Below are 27,002 nucleotides of genomic sequence, written 5' to 3' on the forward strand. Positions count from 1 at the left end.
CAAGTAAACACAAAATCAGGGTGATTGATTAGTGTGAAAAAGCTTAGTAGATCCGCTACAGTAATAGACAGCAATAAAAGTTAATAACAAAAATTTTAGCTAACTTTGCGCTTTACATTACAAAATTAGTTAGAATGTTACAAGATGTTCGATAACATAGTGGCAGACCAAACTTTTGTTTCTTTAAATGGAACACCCCATATTTTATTTTATATTCAAAATCTTCTTAACTTTCCCATCACAAAAATATAAAGATTTGTTATGTTATACAGGGTATTTACAAAGTTATAAGCAATGTTCTATGAAAATCGTAATAAGTTCAGCTCCCTGTATAAATAAAAATAAGCACAACAGCAATGGTTTATTGGTGCCATTTTTTTTTGTTGATTGTCAAAATTTATAAAAATGGTTGATATTGCTAATTTTCTTTATATCGAATACAGGGTGAGTCAAAACGCATGTACATTATTTTCACAGTAAGTTTAAATAGAACACCCTAATAAATAACGTGCCCTGAAAATGAAAATATCTCGAAAATTGACAAATTTAGGCATAGGGAACATTATTCAAAAATTAAAGTAGGGTAATGATATTTTTCGATAGTAATATAAAATACAGGGTGTTCTTTTTAAAATTTCTGAGAAAATAATGTACTTGCGTTTTGACTCACCCTGTATTCGATATAAGAAAAATTAGCAATATCAACAATTCTTACAAATTTTCACAATCAACAAACAAATATGGCACCAATAAACCATCGCTGTTGTGCTTTTTTTATTTATACAGGGAGCTGAACTTGTTACGATTTAAATAAAAAATTGGTTATAACTTTGTAAAAGCTCCATATAACATAACAAACCTTTATATTTTTGTGATGGGGAAGTTAAGAGGATTTCGAGTATAAAATAAAATATAGGGTGTTCCATTTAAAAAACACAAAAGTTTGGTCTGCCACTATGTTATCGAACAATGTAACAATCTAACTAATTTCGTAATGTGAAGCTGAAAGTTGGCAACAACTTTTATAATTAACTTTTATTGCTATCTATTATTATAGCGGATCTACTGAGCTTTATAACACTCATCAATCACCCTGTATATTGAATTTAAATTATTTTTGGACGAAAAATTTTTCTGTCATTACTTTTTCAACCACAGAAATATCTGGCAATTACAGTTCATATATCTAATAATGTTTAAAAAGTAATGAAAAAAAAATTTTCGTCTTACAATAATTTTAAATTCGATATGTTTACCTGTACAAGTGTGCTGCGCAGTAATGAACGCAAACTGTATCAGTAGCCAGATGTCCGGTACGGTGTTCGAGGAAGCATAGGGAACAATATATGAAAGAATCAGCCGTCTTAAAATGATTTTTTTTCCGATTATATAAATTTGTTCAGGACGAAAGTTTTCGGACTTCAGTCGGACTTCACTCGGAGATCAGTCCATCACCAGTGAACTCATGTACTTGCAAAATGGCCCCAGAACCAAACATGTAGAATTCAGTTTACATTCTTAAATCGTAAAATTGTAAAGGCTTAAATTGGCAGATGTTAGTTGAACAAGATGGTTGTCTAAGACTTCGGGTAGGTATCCCGAACATGTTTCGTAACATTCCTGGAAGGTATCCGCTAAAGTCGGCTTTAAGCCTCTACAATTTTACGATTTAAGAATGTAAATTGAATTCTACATACAGTGAGGACGTTTGGGTTGGAATAAATTCATTTTCTCGAGAATGGGCGACTCTGGAAATAAATCCCGAAACAGGTCGATTTTTATTTTTAAATTATAATTTTTATCATGTACATCATACTAGTGACTTCATCCATCTGAGCGTGGTGACGTAATCGAAGATTTTTTAAATGAAAATAGGGGTTGTGTGATAGCTCATTCGAAAGGTTATTCAGTGTTACATTCACTAATATAAACATTAACATATTTATTTATACATGGTGCCAAAAATTTTTTTTAATTAAATTAATAGAGACAAAAAGAAAAATGTATATAATTTATTTAATTTGAAATACATTTTGACAATTTGGAGGACACAGTTAAAAATACAGATGCAAAACCAAAACCACCTCCAATATTTGTATCAAGCGTGCAGATCTGCAAGCCTCTTATCGATCTATTGCAACAAGTAGCAAAAAATGATTTTATCACTAAAGCTATTAACAGCGAACAAATAAAAATTCAACCAAAATCAGACAAAGCATACACCGCCATAATAAATGCTCTAAAAACAAAAAACACGGACTTCCACACTTATAAACCTAAAAGTGAAAGACACTACCGAGTGGTTCTTAAAGGCATGCACCCCACGACAAATGTAGAAGAGATAAAAGAAGATCTTAAAACCAAAAACCATAATGTTATAAATATATGGAATATACTACATAACCAAACAAAAAAATCGCTGCCTATGTTCTACATTGATCTAGAAACAAAAGATAATAACAAGGACATCTATAACATTAAACAAGTAATGCATTCCATAGTAGAATTCGAAGCACCGCATGTCAAAAGAATAATTCCGCAATATAGTAGATGTCAAAAATACAACCACACAAAAAACTTCTGCAATAAACAACCGTGCTGTGTCAAATACGCAGAACCTCATTACACTAAAGAATGTCCAAGGAAAACCAGAGACAGTAATGTTAAATGTGCTAACTGTGGTGAAAATCACCCCGCAAATTATAGAGGGTGTGAAGTTCACAATTACAAAAACTTAAATTCCCTAACTTGAGACGACATAACGCGAGGACAAACCAAGATAGAACTACAACAGTCAACTACGTGCAACCTGGAATAACATACGCACAAGCAACGCAAGCAGTTAACCAGCAAGCCTCCAACCAAACTACTACACAACATATACCAAATCAAACTAATAACCACACAGACATGTCAGAACTGAAAGACATGTTAAAAAAACTGACGGAACAAATGAGCACTATGCTCAACCTCCTGACCATGATTCTCAACCAGAAATGACTCAGTTACTAAAGCTAGTATTATGGAACGCCAATGGCTTAAGTCAACATGTAGAAGAATTAAAATTATTTATTAACACACAAAAAATTGACATAATGCTGATTACAAAAACTCATTTTACATCCAAAAACCACATTAATATTCCACGATTTACAACTTATCATACGCAACATCCCAACGAAAAAGCACATGGAGGCACTGCAATAATAGTTAGTAATAAACTAAAGCACTACGAAATAAAAAAACATGAATGCGACTATCTACAGGCCACCAGCATTGTTGTGGAAGATCAACTAGGCCCACTAACAGTATCAGCTATATACTGTCCACCAAAGCACAATAACAAAACGGAACAGTTTGAAAATTTCTTTAAAACATTAGGAAATAGATTTATAGCAGGAGGAGATTTTAATTCTAAGCATACTACCTGGGGATCCAGAATTATTACCACAAAAGGCAGAGAATTTCTTAAAGCTATAAATGCGACCAATGCAAATTACCTCACCACAAGGGAACCAACTTACTGGCCTACCGACAATGCAAAAATACCTGATCTACTCGACTTCTACATTGTTAAAGGAATTAATGTTAAATTGGCAAAAGTAGAATCTTGTTACGATCTACCCCCCTGACCACTCTAGCGTAATCGCGACATGGTATGCACAAATAACAAACAGTACTAAACAACCATCACTATACAGTAACAAAACAGACTGGAGCAATTTCAAGACTAAACTAGATGAACTAATTGACATAAACATACCATTGAAAACAGAAAGTGACATCTACGCAGCAGTAGAAAATCTTCAGAAATCTATACAAGAAGCTGCTTGGTATGCTACCCCTGACTGCTACCAAACAGAATTTAAAGAGAATTGCCCAACTGTAATAAAGGAAACGATTGCTAGAAAGAGAAAAATAAAGGAGGAGTGGCGAAGAAAAAGAACACCTGAGAACAAGACGAAATTAAATAAAATCACCAAGGAAATTAAACTACAATTGTATAATATCAAAAATAAAAAAATACAAGAATATCTTACAGGTTTATCAGCAAACGCAGATAGTGAATATTCCCTTTGGAAGGCCACGAGAAAAATCAAACACCCGAAACAACAAATACCACCAATACGAAACCAAGAGGGAAACTGGTGTAGAAATAATAAGGAAAAAGCCGAAGCATTCGCAAATCACCTCACTAATGTATTCCAGCCACATCCCATGGAAGATGGTGACACAGAGGAAGAAATAAATGACTTCCTGGAATCGCCCTACCAGATGGACTTACCTATACAAAATATCACCACTAAAGAAGTTAGAAATATGATCCAGCATGAAATAAGTCCAAAAAATCTCCAGGGTATGACCTGATCAACGGGAAAGTACTGCAGCAATTGACATGCAAAGGTCTGAAAATGATAACGCAAGTATTTAATGCAATATTTAGGCTAGGTTACTACCCAGAACAATGGAAAGTTGCTCAAATTATTCTCATACCTAAGCCAGGGAAAAATAAAACTCAGGTGACTTCATACAGACCAATAAGCCTGCTACCTGTTCTATAAAAAATTTTGGAAAAACTTCTCCTTAAATAATTATTCCCAGTTATAGAAGAAAGAAAACTAATTCCCCAACACCAATTTGGGTTCAGAACACAACACGGAACGATAGAACAGGTACATAGACTGGTAAAACACATCAGAAGTGATCTAGAAAATAAAAGGTATTGTTCTGCTGCATTCCTGGACATTAGCCAGGTCTTCGACAAGGTATGGCATGCTGGTATGCTCTTTAAACTAAAGAAAATCCTTCCTCATCCTTTTTATCAAATCCTAAAAAGCTATATTTCCAACCGACATTTCCTAGTCAAGCAGGATAATGAATACACAAGCCTAAGACCAATAAAAGCCGGAGTACCACAAGGAAGTGTCTTGGGACCGATATTGTACTTGCTCTACACTGCTGACCTACCCACAAGCACAGTATATAAAGGTTCCACAGTAAAACCACTTCTCCGTCGGCGCTTTGATCTCAAGAAGTAATACCGGCAGTACGCAATTGGTAATTCACCAGTGGTGGATGCGGGTTTTCCCCGTTAAAATCCGTACGTTTCTATGCGACTAGCAATGCGAGAGTGGGGCAAAAGCGAATAAGAACATTGCGCGGTCGCCATGCGCGACTAAAGATTTTACTTCCAATTTTTCGGAGAGTGGTTCTACTGTCCCTCTTTATACTGTACCACAAGTAACAAAACAACGTGTGCAACTTTTGCTGATGACACTACTGTACTAGCCTGTCACCATGATCCAAATACAGCATCCAGAACCCTTCAGAAAGACCTTAATAATATACAAATATGGCTTAAAAAATTGAAGATAAAGGCGAATGAGAGTAAATCCATCCATGTAACCTTCACCATGAGAAGACAAACATGTCCATCTGTAACACTAAATGAAACACAACTCCCACAAACCGATACTGTTAAGTACCTAGGAATCCATCTTGATAGGAGATTAACTTGGCAAAAACACATTTTTACAAAAAGAAAACAACTAGGAATAAAATTTCGAGAAATGTACTGGATCATCGGTCGTAAATCTCAACTATCACTTGAAAACAAACTGCTGATATATACAACTATATTAAAACCAGTGTGGACCTATGGTATCCAACTTTGGGGGACAGCCAGTCAAACTAACCTAGAAATATTGCAGAGATTCCAGAACAAAGTCCTTAGAACAATGCTGAATGCCCCTTGGTACGTGCCAAACTATGTGATAGAGCAAGACCTCAATGTGCCATCCATAAAAACTGTAATAACGGAATATTACAAAAAATATTCCAAGAGACTAGAATCTCATCCAAACGAGTTAGCCAGCAACCTCACTGATGACCACAATGATGTACGACGCCTGAATAGATTCAAAGTAGTGGACCTAGCAAGAAGATTCGAATAATCTGTGATAACTAAACTTATTTTAATTTGTTTTAATTCAATTTATGTAAAGAGGGTGATCACTGGATCTCCCTCTACAGGTCAAATTTTCAATTTTTGTCAAATAATTTACCTATTGTTCTTAGTTGAGGACAGATTGTAAATATTACAACATTAAAAAAAATACATTTCACTGTTGTGCAAAAAAAAATAAAAAAAAATGTTTATTTGATAAATAGATATTGTTTTTCGCTTAAATTCAATATTAAAGCTGCCACCCACCTGCCTCTTAGCAGTTAGGACATTTAATTTAAGCGAAAAGCAATGTTTATTTTTCAAATTAACATTTTTCTGTTTACTGACAGTAGTAAAATAATGTATTTTACAATTTTTATTAATAACAACTAGGAATAAAATTTCGAGAAATGTACTGGATCATCGGTCGTAAATCTCAACTATCACTTGAAAACAAACTGCTGATATATAAAACTATATTAAAACCAGTGTGGACCTATGGTATCCAACTTTGGGGGACAGCCAGTCAAACTAACCTAGAAATATTGCAGAGATTCCAGAACAAAGTCCTTAGAACAATGCTGAATGCCCCTTGGTACGTGCCAAACTATGTGATAGAGCAAGACCTCAATGTGCCATCCATAAAAACTGTAATAACGGAATATTACAAAAAATATTCCAAGAGACTAGAATCTCATCCAAACGAGTTAGCCAGCAACCTCACTGATGACCACAATGATGTACGACGCCTGAATAGATTCAAAGTAGTGGACCTAGCAAGAAGATTCGAATAATCTGTGATAACTAAACTTATTTTAATTTGTTTTAATTCAATTTATGTAAAGAGGGTGATCACTGGATCTCCCTCTACAGGTCAAATTTTCAATTTTTGTCAAATAATTTACCTATTGTTCTTAGTTGAGGACAGATTGTAAATATTACAACATTAAAAAAAATACATTTCACTGTTGTGCAAAAAAAAATAAAAAAAAATGTTTATTTGATAAATAGATATTGTTTTTCGCTTAAATTCAATATTAAAGCTGCCACCCACCTGCCTCTTAGCAGTTAGGACATTTAATTTAAGCGAAAAGCAATGTTTATTTTTCAAATTAACATTTTTCTGTTTACTGACAGTAGTAAAATAATGTATTTTGCATTAGATCAACTACATACGTTCTTCTTTTTGTCTCAATTAATTTAATTCAAAACAACTTTTTTTCGAAATATGGATTACGTCATCATGCCCAGATGGATGACGTCACTAGTATTATATGTATGCCAAAAAATTATAATCTAAAAATAAAAATCGACCTGTTTCGGGATTTATCTCCAGAGTCGCCCATTCTCGAGAAAATGAATTTATTCCAACTCAAACGTCCTCACTGTATAACTATTGTTTGGTTCTGGGGCTATTTTGCAAGTACATGATTTTTAATTAAGAGCAAACAGTAGCGATCAACAGGTAGCGAAAACGCGTTCCAAGATTTCGGCTGTAATTTTGAATATTTTTTCGAGATATTTGGCACACGTATTCGTACTATAATAAAGAATGGCGGTACAGAGGCCAATTTGAAAAATATATTAATATGTGGAAATTACTCTGTAATTCAATACAATATTAAAAAACGAGCCTGTACCGCCATTAAGAGGAACAAAAAAATACACTTTCTTCAAATAAACTTTTTTATCCGATGCCTAGATTTTGTGTCATTTTGGAACTACTAAAATTTTTTATTTCATTAGTAGTTCCAAAATGACACAAAATCTAGGCATCTGATAAAAAAGTTTATTTGAAGAAAGTGTATTTTTTGTTCTTCTTAATGGCGGTACAGGCTCGTTTTTTTAGTATTGTATTTAATTACAGAGTAATTTCCACATATTAATATATTTTTCAAATTGGGCTCTTTACCGCCATTCTTTATTATATTACGAATACGTGTGCCAAATATCTCAAAAAAATATTCAAAATTACAGCCGCAATCTTGGAACGCGTTTTGGCTACCTGTTGATCGCTACTGTATCACCTTAAATTATGCTTACTACTAATACCGCGCACCAAAAAAAGTTGATTATTAGCAAGCTGAAAATTTGTTAATAGCTTAACGGTGTCTAGTCGGACAAACTTTGATGTATGGGAACACTGGAAGAGGAGAAGTTTTAATTGTGGAACAGGTTAAAAATTTGGAACGTCATACTACTAAAACCTTCCATGTATTTTGTCGGACAGAACTTCCAATTGATTTGTTATCATTTCATTAAACTCTCTTGCAAAAATCAGACTGGTGTTTATCACCAACCTGGCATTTTAATGAATGGAACACAAAGAACATGTCAAATGGCAGGAATCATGTTGGTTAGTAATAGCAGTCTGATTTTTGCGTGAGAGTAATGAAAGGGTATCAAATCAATTGGATGTTCTGTTCTGAGAAAATGCATAGGGCGTTTTCTTAATATGACGTTCCAAATTTCCTGTTCCACAATTAAAACTTCCCCTGTTCCAGTGTTCCCGTACATCAAAGTTTGTCCGACTAGACACCGTTAAGCTATTAACAAATTTTCAGCTTACTATTAATCAACTTTTTTTGGTACGCAAGATCCAGGTCTATAAGGAGTTTTTTAATTCGATGATAGAGTTTTTTTACTACATGGTATACAGCCAAGTCCCGGAAACGTACCGTTTTAAAAGCTTTTAAAGTTAAATGGATATTAACAGATTACTGTGGGAGGCTTACTCATAAAAGCCATTCTTGGTGCTCTTTTAAATATTTGTGAGGTTCAGAACTTCAGCGTATTTTAATAATACATGTTTTATATGACATTCTATATTAAGCAGTCTCAGGAAAGCACGCAGGAAGCAAAGCCAATTATAATTTAGGCGCCAAATAGAGGTAACCGTGACCTTTTCAATTCTGATGGGCAAACTCAACAGTTTCTCAACTGATTACAAATTTCGAGGGCGGATTTCGATCCGAGTGGCCAAAAAATTATTACAAACAATTTAATTGTTTATAAATTGTTTATAAAGCACTAGCCCTAGCTCATAAACTAAAAGAAATAAAAAATTTGTTCAAATAAAATTTGTTCGTTAATAAAAAACAGAGAAAATACCAAACAATCTAGTAATTAGAACTCAAGATATTGTAACTTTCATACCCTAATGCAAATTTCAATTTGCAAAATAGTTATTTTTTCTACGATCGTGCAAAAATGTCTACTTTCGCGCACGCATTTTAGTTTAGAAAGTTTCACTTTTCCGCACGCGTGTTACTTTTCCGCACGCGTGTTACTTTTCCGCACGCGTGTTACTTTTCCGCACGCGGTTTTTACTTTTCCGCACGCGGTTTTTACTTTTCCGCACGAGTGTTAATTTAGATATGTTAATATGGCCTTAAAGTAATTATAATACATGCAATAAACTAATATTTAGATATTATTTACTAATTTATTTCAAATATATCTTATTGTGTTCCTGTTTTAATGAAATTAACGCGACAATTCGATGAAATAAAATTATTTTGACATAATATTCGAAAGTCAAATCGGTAGACAATAACAGTCGTTTTGAATCATTATCATGGAAACCAAGATGGTCGTCATGCTAACTAATTATATTGAAAGTTTGGTTTTGACCACCTTGTCAAAGAATTAATTTGTGTATGTATTTTCATATTAATTAAATTAATTGATTAAGATTTGTTAATTTTTTAAAGACTCTTAGAAAAAATATTGTTCCTAACTCTTGCAGAAAGTCTCTTTTCCACACTCGACTGCTTGCCGAACTCCCGCTTCGCGTCGTTCGGCAAACTGCAGTCGCGTGCGGAAAAGAATGACTTTCTGCACTTGTTAGGAAAATAACTATTTGGAAACTTTTTGATCGTAACTCGGCTCTTAAGCATGCAAATGAGCTTTGCAAAGTCTTAGTACACGAACACAGTGGAAGTGGTTTCCGCTTACGGTCAAATCGCGCGGACCCGCTTTTAAACGTTTTCAAAATGAATGCACGTTTTTAAATGTACACGTACACAGTTAAAGCAGGATCACGCGGGCCAACCGCTTTAACCCGCCTTATCGCTTTTACTCGAATGAGAATTTAGTTTTTTCCGCTTTTTATCGCGCGGGTTTAATGTTTGTACAATGAATAATGAGGCATTGATTGCTGCCGTTTTTTAAAAAACCCATATTTGGGACACGAGGGAGAACGATATTTCACTTTCTTTCATTATCTTATTATAAGTTTTGAAATAGATATATTCTCCATAAATTATTATTTCGCGATTAAGAAAATTTATACCAACTTTTTTTCTTTTCAGGTTAGTTAAAACAGAATCAAAAGCAATCATATCGTCATCAGAAGACGAAATTTAGCTATAAGTTATAGACGCCACTGACAAATTTGAACCATTTTGTCTCGCTTTTATCCGTCCTCACTGTGTTAGCAGTCACGCGCGCGACAACCGGTCAGATTCGCGCGATTTGCCTGTAAGCGGAAACTGCTTCCACAATGTCTGTCCCCATATTTTAAAGCATAATCCATAGACTTCTAAACAAAGTTTATTAAATTATTTATCTTTATTTGTGTTAAAGTTATATTCGTTTGAATTTATAATTTTTTTTTAAATTGTAGATACATTTGTTTATAAGGGTTTTATGCAAATTTGACCAATAAACATTTACACATTAATTGACATTAATGATAGAAGAACTCAAAATCGTTCGGTTTGCCCATCAGAATTAAAAAGGCCACGGATATCTACCTAGCTAGCGCCTAGACTATTAGGATAATATAATAATTTCCTATTTAAGCATCAAACCAAGATACTTTGTTTAATTTCCATTTTGAGGACCATTTTTAACGAGAACATCGAAACCTCAAATACAACCTTACACACTATCTACTTATTTAACAGAACGGTCAAACATTCATAATAAAAAATACGTTCAGTTATTACATATTTTTTCATTATCTTGTTGAAGTTTCTGTAGGAACAAAAGTAACATAAGAGGTAGACAAAAAATATCGGAATTGAAATCTATATACCGGGTTTAATTGATGGATTCGACCGTTACTTGATGGTAACAATTACCAGACTACACAACAAACATGAGTCCTCCGTATATCATAAACCTACCCATACATCATAAACCTACCCATACTGACACAACTATACACAATTCATCATCCCATCCAGCCCAATAAATGACCGTTTTGGAGTGTAATTTCCAGGGGCAACTCCGAATTGCATGAAAATTTGGATTTAGGTTCTACTTACCCTCCACTTTAAAGTTGAATTTGTGCCGTTGGTTGCTTTCACTTGGGGGGTGATATTTACCCATTCTCGGGGAGTGAAAAACGTGTGTTTAAAATAAGGACGGAAATGGATAAATTTACTTATTTTAAGCACCTTTTGTTCTATAAAGTTTTTTACGTAAGTCAATACTTTTAGAGTTATTCGCGATTTAAAATGTTGATTTTTCGACAAAAAAACTACGTTTTCAGACCGTTGTTCCCAAATAACTCCAGAAGTAAATATTTTATCGAAAAAATATATTTAGTAAAAATGTAGGCTATAAGAAAACGAAAAAAATGGTGTACCAGTAAAATCTACAAGTTAAGTAGAAGCAAAGTTGTAGCTCATGAAAAATACGTTCTTAATCGTCTAATTCCAAATCGAATAATTTAACGCGAAATCACCGAAGAAAGAAGTGTTTTTCGGGAAAACCTTATTAAAATTTTTAAAGTATGGAAAAAATCTTATTATTTGTCTTTTTGCAAAAGTTTACAGAATCAAAAATAAACGAGTTACACTAAAAAATAAAAGTTGGCCCCTTTTTTTGGTAAAAAAAATCGTGAAAACCTCCCTCTATTTAGCACCCTAAATAAAATTAATCGTTTGGCTTTACCATCTATTTTAACTGTATGTGTATTGTTTATATGATCTGTAAGTTTGATTGGTTTGAAGTGTTTATTTTTGAAAACATTTGGTTTTATAGTAAAAAAATTTTCTAAAAATTTTTGAAAAATTTAATTTTTCAAAATAACTTAAAAATTATAAGTGATAAGAAAAATCTTAAAGAGTAAAAAAATGTAGGTTTTACTATTATAAATATGCTAGTTTCATTTTGTTTCTCCGTAAGACAAAAATTGGTTAAGATATGGCTGTTCAAAATTTGCATACACTCGTGATTAGTGACCCATTCAAGCTTTCTCAATTATAACCCTTTCAAAAATAAACAATTTAAACCGGTGAGACTGACAGATCATATAAAAAATAGATAGCTAAGTAAATTGTTTGTAAAGCGGTAGCGATTAATTTCATTTGGGGAGCTAAACACGGCGAGATTTTCATGATTTTTTACAAAGAAAAGAGGGCCATCTTTATTTTGAGCGTAACTCGCTTATTTTTAATGCTAAAACTTTTATTAACAATTAAAACAAAGCTTTTATAAACACTTTAAAAATTGGAAAGAAATCCTTTGTAAAAGGTATAAAATTTTTTTTATTAAAAATCCCTTAAATGGGCTACATCACAACAAAACGTTTTCGATTTTTATAAAAAATCATCATCAGTGTTCGATAAACTGGATGCTAGCTGAGCCACAAAAGAAAAATATCTGGGTAAAAACCCTTTACATAAAATATAGATGCCTTAAAAGTGCGTACTTCAATAAAAAGGCCTGTGATGGTCACATGGCAAACAGGATAATGCCCTAAGGTAAGGTATACAGGTTTCCCAACACGTGGGATCCAAATTGAGTTGATCACATTTCAATGACTTAATGGCAACTGCAGTTCTGTGGTGGGCACTCAATAAGAAAGGAGTCCCTGGCGAATATGTAAAGATTGTGAGAGATATGTATGAGGGAGTAACGACTAGTGTTAGGACAGGTGTGGGAGAGACTGATACATTTCAGGTGAAAGTAGGATTGCACCAAAGCTCGGTGCTTAGTCTTTATTTATTCTCATTAGTTTTGGACCAGATAACAGCGAAACTGCAGGGTAGCATTCCATGGTGCCTAACGTATGCTGATGTAGTCTTAGTAGGAAATAGTGAAAGAGACTTAGAACACAAACTGGAACAGTGGAGACAAGCTCTGGAGGAAAAAGGTTTAAAACTTAATAGGACGAAAACAGAATATTTGGAATGTTCATTTAAAGATGGAGTTACTACAAATAAAATGGTATTTTTGGGTGGTGAAATGATTGTGAAAAGCAATAGTTTTAAGTACCTAGGATCGGTATTACAGAGTAATGGCGAAATAGATGGAGATGCATGCAGTAGAATTAGGGCTGGATGGATGAAGTGGAAAGAAGCGAGTGGTGTGTTGTGTGACAGAAAAATTCCAATAAAACTGAAGGGAAAATTCTATGAAACAGCCATAAGACCGGCTATGATGTACGGAACTAAATATTGGGCAGTGAAAAAGAAAGAGGAACAACGAATGCATGTGGTGGAAATGATAATGCTTAGATGGATGAGTGCAGTGACAAAAAAGGATAAAATTAGAAATGAGTGTATTAGGGGAAGTCTAGGTGTGGCTCCAATTGATGCCAAAATGAAAGGGCATAGGTTAAGATGGTTTGGTCATGTTCAACGTCGAGACGTTAATCACCCAATACGAAGAATAGCTGAAGTGCAGATTCCTCGAAGGAGTAGGAGAGGAAGACCAAAGAAGACCTGGGGAAGACCATAAGGCAGGACACGTTGGTAAAGGGGATTAACATTGATATGACTTAAGATAGAATTGTGTGGAGATATGAAATTAGGGAAGCCGACCCCGCATAGGGATAAGGCAAATAGAATGATGATGATGATATAATGTAGATTGAACATTTAATCTAACCAGTGTTTGGCATTGTGGCGATTTTGGCAGGACACTGAGTTCACTGATGATGGACTGATAAATCCTAAAACGTTTGTTCTGAACAATGAATGTAATCCTTTTGAATTTTTAAAAATTTTAATTCGGAATTAAATTTTATAACAACAACTACACCAGGGAGATTTTACTTCACTTTAAAATGTTGTTCTGAAGCTATTTTCTTGTGGCATCTTTATAATCAATTACTTTTAATGGGAAATAAGCCACAATTTTACCAAAAAATGATTTTATTAACGTTTCGAAGCCCAAATCGAGTTTCGTTGTCAAAATACAAAATACTACTAAAATAAACAAAAATGTTGTTGCTAAGTCAAAAGATTCTTCTAATAATTTATTTAATCTGACTCATTCATATTGGCAATTCAGACGTATATTATACATTTTAAAGTAGAAGACTTTAAAATAATATCGCCAATATTGATGAGTTGCGTTCCTGGGACAACTTTACTAAAAGATAGTTCATTCGATTACATGAAATCAATGAATGTGATCTGTCTTTAAAAAGACAACCAAATGCAACGATGACAGTAAAATTCTCGCGTTAGAGATTCCATAGTAAATCACGAGGAAAAACCAGCAAAAAACCTCGTGATACTATGCCGACATCGTAAGTATTTGGTCTTACATTTAATTTACTTTCAAAAATCTAATACCAAATTCTGACTTTAATATGTTTAAATGATAAATAATATTAATGATACATAGATGTACAATAAGTAATACTAAAATATAAAATTTGTACTAACTAGCTATGTTATTGACTTACTAATCGTGGTATTTTCTTTCTATTGACTTCCTCTTTCAGTATGGGTAAATGAATTTGGTATTAGTTTTTTGAAAGTAAATTAAATGTAAGACCAAATACTTACGATGTCGGAATAGTATCACGAGGTTTTTTCCTGGTTTTCCCTCGTGATTTACTATGGAATCTCTTACGCGAGAATTTTACTGTCATCGTTGCATTTGGTTGTCTTTTTAGAGAAAAATCACATGCTATGATTTTTTTGTGACGGATATTCTTGAGTTGGTATTGATTTCATGTAATCGAATGAACTATATTTTAGTAAAGTCGTCCCAGGAACGCAACTCATAAATATTGGCGATATAATTTTAAAGTCTTCTACCTTAAAATGTATAATATACGTCTGAATGGCCAATATAAATGAGTCAGATTAAATAAGTTATTAGAAAAATTTTTTTACTTAACAACAACATTTCTGTTTATTTTAGTAGTATTTTGTATTTTGACAACGAAACCCGATTTGGGCTTCGAAACGTTAATAAAATCATTTTTTTGGTAAAATTGTGGCTTATTTCTCATTAAAAGTAATTGTTCACTTTAAAAGTTAATTAACTATATCGTATACAGCCAACTTTCTGGAACTATCCCGATTTATTTTTATTTTATATTTAATTTGAATTGTGAATTCTACATCCTTTGTACATTGAATATTTTGCTTTTGTTCCCTTTTTCTTGTTACCCAATACGCCCGCGAAATTTCGGTCGCTTGTACTCGAATTACAACAAAAATATTTGCCTGATTGAACATTAAAAAGCCCCTTAGTTTTCATCATTATCTTGGCATTATACTCTTACCTTTTTAAGGGCATTGGCTGGAGGTTGATTCTTTCAATTAGAATAAAAAATATTTTGATAATAATTTTCCGGAAAATTGTAGGCTACGAATTACTAATTAATTAGGGCTGTTCATAAGGAAATTTCAAATTAAAAGAATGAAGTAATTAATATCAATTAGTAACAACTAATTTAGCCATTGAAATAAATCGAAATATTTTATCTATTGATTAACGGTTCAAGGGCTTATAAATTAGAATTGAATAGATTAGAAGCAAGTTTCAGGTTGCAATAATTGGAATTAGTGAAATTTTCATGAACACCGACTTAAGTGCTATTTCACTTTCAGAATATCTTATACTTTGGTAGTAAAATCGACTACGTACTAAATCTACTTTATATATCTTTTGTTAAGCTATCTTTTGTTAAGTAGGAAAACAACTAAAATGAAACTCACTAACCTCTGAAGGCAAAAATGGTCTATGCACACTTATCTGTTTTACTTTCAAACAAGCGTTTGAGTCAGTTTATGTAGTACCACATAACCAGAAGATCAGAGACTACGAAATTACTGGTAATGGAAGGAAAAATAGAAGGCCAAAGACTAAGAGGCAGATCTCCAATACGATTGGCCGACCAAACGCCAGATAACACTTAGTGTAGTTTTGCCAGGAGAGATAATTCATAATTATGAATACTTGTAGTCGAGGAAATGAAGCATTTTGGCTCGCAATTTTTTCGTCCAGCATGGATTTACTTGCAATTTTCACAGAAGGTAGGGAATAGTCCGCGGATCATTTTCTATATCATGCCGCTGTACGTTAAAACCTTGGGGGTGGTTGCCACCCCATCTCGGGGGTGGGAGTTTTTTATTACATTTTAACCATGTATATCGTTGTAAAGGGTGATTCTAAGAAAAAAATGTTTTTTTACATTTTCTTTGTAAAAATAATATTTTTCGAGTTATTCGCGCTTAAAAGTAACAGTTTTTCGTCGAAAAAATCGACTTTTTTAGAGGGTTTTTTGAGAATACCTCGAAAAATACGCATTTAATCAAAAAAACTTTAAATAACGAAATTGTGTCTTTTAGTAACATAAACTAAATTCTTTTTCTATAATATCCTTAAGACCAATATGAACCGAGTTACGGCATGTAGGTTAGCTTTTCTCGTGAAATACATAATTTGAAATATTTAAAGCCAAATAACGGGAAAGCCTTGCAATTTTCTAGGAAAACTTAAATTATCTTTTTTCAAGTACACAATTAAACCTTTCAAAGAATAATAATAAAAAAGTTCTAGTATGAAAATAGAGCGACTTATGATCAAAAAAATTTCGGTACCTGCTTTTCTCTACGAAAAAATCAGTGAAAATAACCCCTAACTACCTTCCTAATTAAAAATTGGTCTTTACCTTTGTGCAGTTCCTTGTATATTTATATTTTCAATACACCCAAGAAGTTTGACCTATTTAAGATGCCTAATTTTAGAAAAATTGGAGTTTAAGGAAAAATCGATTTTTTGCAATTTCGTATTTTTCACCATTTACTTCAAAATATCACCGAAAATACTGGAGATATGAAAAAAGTAATACACAACTAGATTGTAGATTTTTTAACGATTAAAATTATATTGTGCATAGATTTCCATTAGAGTGAACAGTTGGCGAGATATAGCTGTTAAAATCTTCTATTTACGATCAAACACCCTCTTATTCGAGTCCTTTAAACCCACTCCAATTAAAAAGTAAGGGATCTAACGGAATTTAATTTACACAGTCTTATAGCTCCTCAAAAATTCTTACAAAATCATTTTTGAAAAAACTTTTTATCGCTAAAAATGAAGGAGCTATGTTTATAAAACAATTTCTTTTCAAAATATTTGAATAGTCCGCTTATGGAACACTTTCAATGCATGTATAATACCACAGAACTGGTTCGTATACTGGAAGATGACTTGAAAACTATTTGTATTTGTACTTCTTCATATTTGTAAATTTATATTTTTGTTTAAATAAATGTTTTTGTAATTCTTTAATTCAACTTTTTTTTTGTATAGATCTATTAAATTATCTAATTATAAACATTGTAATGTTCTTAAGGGTGGTTTTTAAGGGTTGAAATATTTTGATATTATGTCCTAAAGCATAAAACAATCATTATTTTTAGCCAATCAAAACCAAATTTTACCCATATTAAAGGTTACAATATGTTTATATAATTTTTGACAATAAGGGGTAGTTTACACCCCTAAAAATAATCGACGCCCTTGAGCATGTTATAGAATATGAAGTACAGGGTGAGATGATCCTAATCCCAAATTTTTATGTAAATCGATGCAAGCCGAAATTATTCTTTTAGGATAAGTCAATTTTTTATATATAGCTCCAACAAGGGTGGTTTTAAGGATTGAAATATTATGATAGTATATTTTAAAGCATAAAACAATCATTACGTAACTAATAAGAACCATATTTTGACAATATTAAAGTTTAAAATGTTATTTTATAATTTTTTACAAGTAGTTTTTAGGGGTAGTTTTCACCCCTAAAAAACCAAAAGCGTACAACGGCTCAATATAGAAAATGAACTAGAGGGTGAAATGAGCCTAATCCCAAATTTTTGTACAAATCGATGCTGGACGAAAAAATTGCGAGGTTTTGCCATGTTTTCAGCTTCATTTCCTCGACTATTGGTTTTGTCTACTAAGTTACGTAGATTTTATACTCGAAAGTCTCCATGATGGATCTTCTTCTTCTGGTGCCTATCCGTTACGAATGTTGTGCGTTGAAAATCAATCTAGTGGATGTCGCAAACCAGGTCCTCAAGTTCCTGAGCCAAGATATTCTTCTTCTTCCGACGCCTCTTTTACCATTCACCTTTCCCTGCAAAATGCATTTTAACAGATTATATTTTGTTTCGTTTCTTGTGATGTGGCCAAAATATTCTAATTTTCTTCTTTTCACCGTGCACATTATTTCCTTCGCTTTGTTAAATTTTTGGATTATTTTGGCATTTGATATTTTATCCATCCATGATATCTTAAGAATTTTTCTATATGTCCACATTTCTAACGCTTCCAGTCTCTTCGTTGTTGCTTCCGTTAGAGTCCAAGAATCTATACCAGAACATAAGATGGAGAATATGATATATAGGGTGTCAATTTGAAAAGTTGCCACCCCCTATAATTTGGTCCCTATAAAAAATCTAAAAATATGCAAAAACACGTCAAATTTATTTGTGAGGGGGACATTTTATAGACTACTTTTCAACTGAATTACATAAATCCTCTAACGAGGGCGGACACAACCCCCAAAATCTTTAATGGAAAGGGGGTTGAGTGATAACTCATTTTAAAGATCGTTCGATTCCTTTTTCAAAAATACCACATACGTTTTTTTTTTATTTTCAGTACTTTTGGAAAAATCAAGTGAAACCATACAGATATTAAGTATCGAGTTCAGAACCAAATTTAATTTTTTGAAGTTATACTTCTTTAGGCACGAGGGTAAATTTTTCATTTTACTGGGCGAATGCGCACACCGACAGTATGGTATAAACGTTATACGGGATCTGATTGGGTGTTAAAATCATCTGTCAATAATTGTTCAATATGGAGATTTTGGATAATCAAATTAATGTTGTGTATATTAGTTTTTATTGTTGTGATGGCAGAGAAAAAAGGAAGTTTATAATATTGTAGTGACTTTTTAAAAAGTTTTTAAAAGCGACAGGTACGCAATAATTGTAAATGTTTCAGTATCCTAATAAAAAATTTCATATGTACCTACCTATTTGGAAAATTTAAAAATAACCTACCAAAATAGTATGTAATGCTTTGATTTACATAATTTGAAAACCATCAAAATTTCTATTAATATTCGCCTAATACATTGTTTTCTTACTCTATCTTTTGTTGTATTTTAATATTTCTTTCAATTCTAAATAATTTCAATTCAGAAGCAAAATAATTTGGTTAAATTCAGAACCGTCAAAAGTTTAATCCGTTTAGTTAGTTGATCTTCGCACATGATGACACATGGTCTCCGTGGGTAAAAGTTTAAGGTGAATAAATTTCAATACTAACTGCGCTGATAAGCGGGTTCGAACCCCAATGGAAACTTTTATTTTTTAATTTTTTTTTATACATTTTATGATTGTAAGTTTATTTATTATATAATTTTTTTTTCAGAAAATACGTATTTAGTTAAAGAATTTTCCTACATTGTTCAGAAATCATTTGTGGCATTTTTCAATGTGTTTGTTTGTGTGCGTTTTATTCTTTTATTATTTTAATTTTTGGCGCTGTTTTAATAAAAAATTTTGAGAAGTAGTAAGTATTAAAATTAGTTTAATATTTAAATAAAATATAAATAAACTGTTTAAAGTATATTAATTTCGTTGAAATCATATAATAGAATTGTGACTTCTTACGTGCGTACAAAGTACACACACATTCTTTTTTTGGGTATTGGAGTACTTAGAGCATTTTTTGGAGTATTTTTGGAAAAATCAAGTAAAACCATAAAAATATTAAGTATCAAGTTCACAACTCCAAAATTTTTTTAGAGTATTGAGTCCAAGATTTTTCCAAAAGTACTGAAAAGAAATATAAGGTATGTGGTATTTTTGAAAAGGTAATTGAATGACCTCTAAAATGAGTTATCACTCAACCCCCCTTTCCATTAAAGATTTTGGGGGTAGTGTCCGCCTCCGCTAGAGGGTTCATGTAATTTAGTTGAAAGCTGGTCTACAAAATGTCCCCTCACAAATAAATTTGACGTGTTTTTGCATATTTTTAGATTTCCTATAGGGACCGAATTATACGGGGTGGCAACTTTTTAAATTGACACACTGTAAAACATCGGAGGAATCTGAGTTTCAGTTCTAAATTCAAATTGTGTGTTTTGAAAACCTTGGACATTTGGATGAACGCTGCCTTTGCTTTTTCTATTCTAGCTTTTCATTCTTGGAAGTGGTCCCACCGCTCATTTAATATAGTACCAAGGTACGTGTATTTTGGCAGACGTTTTACTACTTTTTGGTTGATAGTAAAACTGTACCAATTCTTTCTTTGCTGATTATCGTGACTCTCGTTTTAGATGTGTAATTTTTAGTCCATGTTTGCTACTATAACCTCTGCTACTTTGTTCACTAAAAGTTTCAACCCTTGTGCAGTGTCAGCAAAGATACGGTATCATCGGCATACCTAAAAGTGTTTAATAGTTCGCCGTTTAACAGGATTCCTGCTTCCATGTGTTCTATTGCTTCTTGGAAAATTGCCTCTGAATATAAATTAAATATAAGGGGTGACAATATACATCCTTGTCGGACTCCTCGAAGTATTTTATGCCATCTGTTACTTCATTATTGACTTTAACGGAAGCTGACTGATTCCAATATAAGTTTTTTAATATACGTAAATATTTGCCGTCAATTCCCGCATCTTGTAAAACATCCATTTTGTTGTATTGTGTCAAACGCCTTTTCGTATAATGGATAGCACAAGATATTCTTGGCCTAATGGATGTTAGAAGATAGTATCAAATCAGAAAAAGAAAAAAAAATACAATAAAACACAGAGTGAAAATAAAAAAATATTTAAATTGCCAAAAGACAAGCTTGGCGAATTAAAAGATTTTAGGTAAAGTTCTTATTAAGAGTGGCGTTAGACAGAGATGTGTTATATCGCCGATAGGGTCTAATGCCTTTTTTGAATGTGTTGAAAAAGCGTGCAACAATCGTAACGAGATTGTCAAAATGGATAATATAATTCTTATTAATATCATCAGATACACAGATGACACCGCCATAATCGCAAAGAGCTTAGAAGAACTTTAAACTCTGCTCAATGCGGTAAACAATGAATAAAATGGGCTTAACCATCAACACAAAGAAAACGAAATGAATGGTGGTCGTAAAAGTTAGTATTGAAGACTCAGTACCAAAATCAGGTGACAAAACCGTAGACAGAGTCGTATGTATGTATCGGTGGTTTTAGAACGTCTTTCGACGTTGTCCGATGCCTAACTTCCACGTCCTTCTATCATCCCATTGGCCATCTCTAAGATCCCTTGCACTCATTGATTTGGTTACCCCTTCTTTCCATGTCTTTTTGGGCCTTCCTCGTTTTTTTCGGTTTAGTGGTACCCACTGCATTATCTTTTTGGGCAATCTTGTGTCTTACATTCTTTGAACATGACCATACCAAATCAACTGTTTCCTCTCAATGTCTGTTGTTAAGTAACCATCTATTCCAATTCGTCGTCTTACTTCCTTATTTCGAAATCTTTCCCTACGGGATATACCTAACGATCTTCTAAACACATCCATTTCTACAGCTTCTAATTTTTTCCTGTTGTTCTCGGTTATTCTCCAAGTTTCTGCTCCGTAGAGTAGGCTGCTTTTAATAAGTGTTTCATAGATATTGTATTTTCGCTGTATTCCTATTTCGGAGCTCCAAAGTATTCCATTTAGGCAGCCAATTATTCTTCTAGCTTGTGTTACCCTTTTCTTTATTTCCTCATCGTCTTTTCCCGTTCTATCGAAGATTACTCCCAGGTACGTGTATTCACTACAGGATGTGATCTGTTCATTATCCTCTAGTTCGATATTGGATAATTCAGCTCTTATGGGTAGGTATCTAGTTTTTTCCACATTAATTTCCAAGCCCCACTGTTCATATTCCTCCTTTAGTTTCCTTGCCATATAATGTAGGTCGTCTTTTTCATTAGCTATGATCACTTGGTCCTCAGCAAATTGTAAGGTATATAAACAAACCTCTCCGAGGTCTATACCCATTCCATACCGTGGCATTTACGTTTCCACTGGTTTAGTGCTTTTGCAACATATATCTTGAACAAAGACAGAGTCGAAGATTTTAAATATCTGGGCGGCTGGATTTATTGCAGGGTTGAGAGTGACGAGAATAGAACTGGAACGCAAAAGCTTCATTAACGGGCTTTCTGTATTATGCAATTGAAGTCTCTCGTTAAACACGCGACTACGATCCTTAAAGTGCTATATCTGGTCCACTTTCCTTTTTGGATGTAAAACTTATCATAAAAATAAGACATCTAAATACATTAGTAGCATTAGAATTGTGGCATTCTCAACATTAGTGGAAAGCTCACATACCCAACAAACGTGTGATAGAAACCAGGAACAAAAGGCGGAAGTGATCAACATCATTAAAATAAAAAGCTCCACAATATCGGTCATATAATGAGGGGACCTAAATATCGTTGGACACAGAGATATGGACACAGATATTAACAAACTGGAGACCAAGAGAGAACAGGCGAGGAGTAGGCAGACCGCAGAAGAGGTGGACAGATGATAACCAACAAGTCGCGGGCAAGTAATGGATGAAAATTGCCAAGAGTAAAAATCGATGGAAGCAAATGGAAGAGGCCACGCTTGAACACGAGCATGGACACAAAGAAGAAGGGACATCAATGCAATAACCAAGGCAATAATCATCTAGCTTGATCCAGGGTTCGATCTGAACAACAACATATCAGGATAAATAAGAAGACGTATCATACTCATAAATAGGTGCGACTATGGCCTACCAAACTATTTAACTAAAAGTTTATCAAAAAATAAATAAAATTATGAAAATTATGATTGCCAATGACGTTGATTGTCTCGGTCCACCTATTCAGGTCAGAAGCTTGGACTCAAACCAAATCCGATGAATCTTTCATCTTTTAAAGCTAAGGCCAGACGGGCGATAATTTACGGCACCGTAAGAGCAGTAAACCTGACGAGGCATTGGTTGACTAACTCCTATTTGATCTACAATTGGTGGAGGAATTAGCCAACCCATGGGATTACTGCTCTTACGGCGCCGTAAATTATCGCCCGTGTGGCTTTTCGCTAAAAGATACTAGACAAAATATATGGAACGGTTATTAAAAATGGTATTATTCTGGGCTGATTATCGGAGAATAGGCCATTTTTGGGAAAAGTTATTTACCAGCAATTTTATTGCTGGAATCGAATTATAAAATCCTATGTATTAATAATATAGGTATGCAAAGTCGTCAGATAGTGTGCTACTTTTTTATAAATAAAATGGCGCACGAAAATCGTGTTTTTTTCAATTATTGCTCTATAACTCCGAAGATTTAAACTTTATAACAAAAACACTCAAATAAAAATTCACCGTTATTAAATTCTGCATAGAGACATGTATTTCCCGATCTGCTCCGACGAAAATTTTCCTCGTAAAATGCGGGTTTTACCAACAAAACCTTTAATTTTCAAATAAAGTTTTAAATAAGTAATTATCTACCAATAATTAAATAATTTGGTGACTTAAAAGCCTTCTTGGTTTAGATTATAGTTCCAGAAGCTGGTAAAAATTAAACGAATATTTTAGCCACAATTCAATTTGTTAATTAATAATTTATGGTCGCAATAAGAACCAAAATAATTAAGATACACTAATTAAACTTTGAAATCTTATAAAGATGAGATGACTATTTAACATTTTGTCGACAAAATATATTTTTTTTTATTTTTTTGCATAATCTTTAAATGTTTTAAAAAAATAGTTATAAACAAATTAACGTTTCTCAGAAAGTTTTTATTATATTATAATTTTAAAAAATAGCTAAAATGCGCATTTCAAATATTTTGAAAATGAATGCTTTAAAACTTTTTTGCACCCCTTCCGTGGCTCAGTGGTAAGAGCGCCTGCCTTTGGATCGAAAAAATCCGAAAGGTTGTGGGTTCGAATCTCACCAGGGTCAGGACTTTTTCATTTATTATAAATTAATAAATGAATATAGTTTCTGTCCTTGTGGGATCGGTACTCACCGGAGGGACCGCAGACGTTCGGATACAATTAGCGTCTCTTTGCAAAGACAATGACGTCGACTTTGCAAAGTAACAACACACTTACTCAACACACACCACATACCGTACCTACCATGCCAATTGCCATTAGTTGTCGAGGCATTTACTAAATAAAAAAAAAACTTTTTTTGCAACTATTTGCAAAAAAGTTATAAAGCAGCAAAGTAAACATACGATTATTACGGTGTTTATAATTTTTTTAATTCTTTCAAAGCGTAGAAGTGAGTTTAAAGTACAAGCTAATCATTTACAAAAAAAATCGATTATAAGTTTAATGGTTATATTTTAATTAAAGATCATAAATATATTTTTTTGTAATTTACACGCGCGAAAGTAGAATAATACAGTACTGTAGCTAAAATTTTCACTCGGAGCGACGACCGGCGGCCGCGCGACGTACACTTTTAATAAATAATGTATGCTGCGTGTCAGTCGCTTCGAGTGAACATTGTAGCTCCGACTCTGTATCAGGCCTACTTTTGCGCTAAAAATTACAAAAAAAGTATCTTTAATCTTTGATTATAAACAAATTATAAACAACGGAGAAATCGTATATTTATTTTGCTGTTTCATAACTTTTTTGAAAATGGTTGGAAAAATTTTTTTTTAAAGCATTCATTTTCAAAACTTATGAAATACGCATTTTAAGTATTTTTAAAATTAAAATGTAATAAACAATTTCTGAGAAATGTTAATTGGTTTATAACAATTTTTTTAAACATTTAAAGATTATGCAAAAAACTGAAAAATTTATATTTTGTCGACAAAATATTAAATAGGCATCACACCTTTATCATCTTTCTAAGTTTGATCAATGTCTCATGATTATTTTGGTTGTTATTGCGACTGTAAATTGTTAATTAACAATTGAATTGTTGCTAAAGTATTCGTTTCATTTTCACCGGCTTCTGAATTTATAATCTATACCAAGAAAGATTTTATTTCTCCAAGCTATATACTGATAAATAATTACTGGCCCAAAAAAATTATTTGAAAATTCGAGATTTTGTTGGGGAAACCCACATTTTCCGAGGAAAATTTTCGTCGGAGCAAATCGGGAAAAACATGCCTCTATGTAGAATTAAATTGGGGTGAATTTTTATTTGAGTGTTTTTGGTGTAAAGTTAAAATCTTCGGAGTTATAGAGCAATAATTGAAAAAAATACGATTTGTCGGCGCAATTTTGTTTATAAAAAAGTAGCACACTATCTGCGGACTTTTCAAACCTATATTAATAATATATAGGATCTTATAATTAGATTCCAGCAATAAAATGGCTGGTAAATAACCTTTCTTTGTACTTAACTAATTAGACCAGCGTATTATAACTATTTCTTTTCAAAATTTAAATATTATGCAAAAAAAAAGAAAAATTTATATTTTTTCGATAAAATATTAAATAAGTATCTCATCTTTATAATCTTTATAAGTTTGATCAATGTATCATGATTATTTTGGTTATTATTGCGATCATAAATTGTTAATTAACAATTGAATTGTTGCTAAAATATTCGTTTAATTTTCACGGGCTTCTGGAATTACAATCTATACCAAGAAAGCTTTTAAGTTATTTAATTATTGATTAATAATTACTTACCTAAAACTTTATTTGAAAATTAGAGTTTTTGTTAGGAAAACCCGCATTTTCCGAGAAAAATTTTCGTCGGAGCAAATCGTGAAAAACATATCTCTATGCAGAATTTAATTGCGGTGAATTTTTATTTGAGTGTTTTTGTTGTAAAGTTAAAATCTTCGGAGTTATAGAACAATAATTGAAAAAAATAGGATTTGTCGGCGCCATTTTGTTTATAAAAAAAGTAGCACACTATCTGCGGACTTTGCATACCTATATTATTAATATATAGGATCTTATATTTCGATTCCAGCAATAAAATTGCTGGTAAATAACTTTTCCATGAATTTTGCTAATTAGCCCAGAGTATATGTGAAAGTGCTGATCCGGAAATCCACCCAGAGTCGGCAAGAGTTGTAGTCAAGAAGCTACAAACCAAATATATTTAAAAATTCAGAAAATAACAACCATCGATACTAAAAAAACATAAAAATAGAGGCTCAGACCCGAAAAGCTAAGTTGAATAGACCGGATAATGTAAGATGCTGAGAAAATCAGCGTTGTCAACTGGAAAACCAAAGCATAAAACACAACATTATGGCCGAAGAAGATTACTTAAGAACTGAAAATAACTGTTGAAAATAAGCCATAAATTATAAACTTCAGGATATTTGATAAAAGACCTAAATCGACAAACAGTTTTAGTACATACCCTAAAAATATACATTTATAATGTCATAATATAATTTATGACAGTACATATAATTCGACACAATCTAATTAGATATAAGAGATTTAAATATTTTCACTGAAAGACCACATTGTATTTAAGTCATAAGATTTCATTACCCTAATACTATTGACGAAACGCAAAGTAGCGTCAAGGTTTTTCTAACATAAAACTCTCTAATCCCTAACCTACATAAATCAGATAACAGTTTTTGCTTTCAGATGATTGTGATTCAAATGTTGCAGTCCCAAATTTACTGTAAATTTAATGTTTTAAACATAAATCAACCTATTACGTTAAATTATTACGGAGTGGGACTAATATCCTTTTGCCAGTATACGAATAGATGCACTGAATTTTTTCTGTCTTTCTCTGGACGTATGTATAAACTCTTCACATGACTTATGACTTCGAAATTGGATAAAAAAT

At 32.7% G+C, this 27,002-nt stretch overlaps 1 protein-coding gene across 3 annotated transcripts in view; it reads right to left on the minus strand.

Annotated features, from left to right (window-relative positions):
* LOC114332298 (high affinity cAMP-specific and IBMX-insensitive 3',5'-cyclic phosphodiesterase 8) overlaps positions 1 to 27,002 on the minus strand; it is a 1,526,162-nt gene that overhangs the window by 986,494 nt on the left and 512,666 nt on the right. The gene's annotated exons all lie outside the window — the stretch shown is intronic.

The sequence above is a fragment of the Diabrotica virgifera genome, chromosome 8, assembly GCF_917563875.1.
Source record: "Diabrotica virgifera virgifera chromosome 8, PGI_DIABVI_V3a".
NCBI classification, from domain to species: Eukaryota; Metazoa; Arthropoda; class Insecta; order Coleoptera; family Chrysomelidae; genus Diabrotica; species Diabrotica virgifera.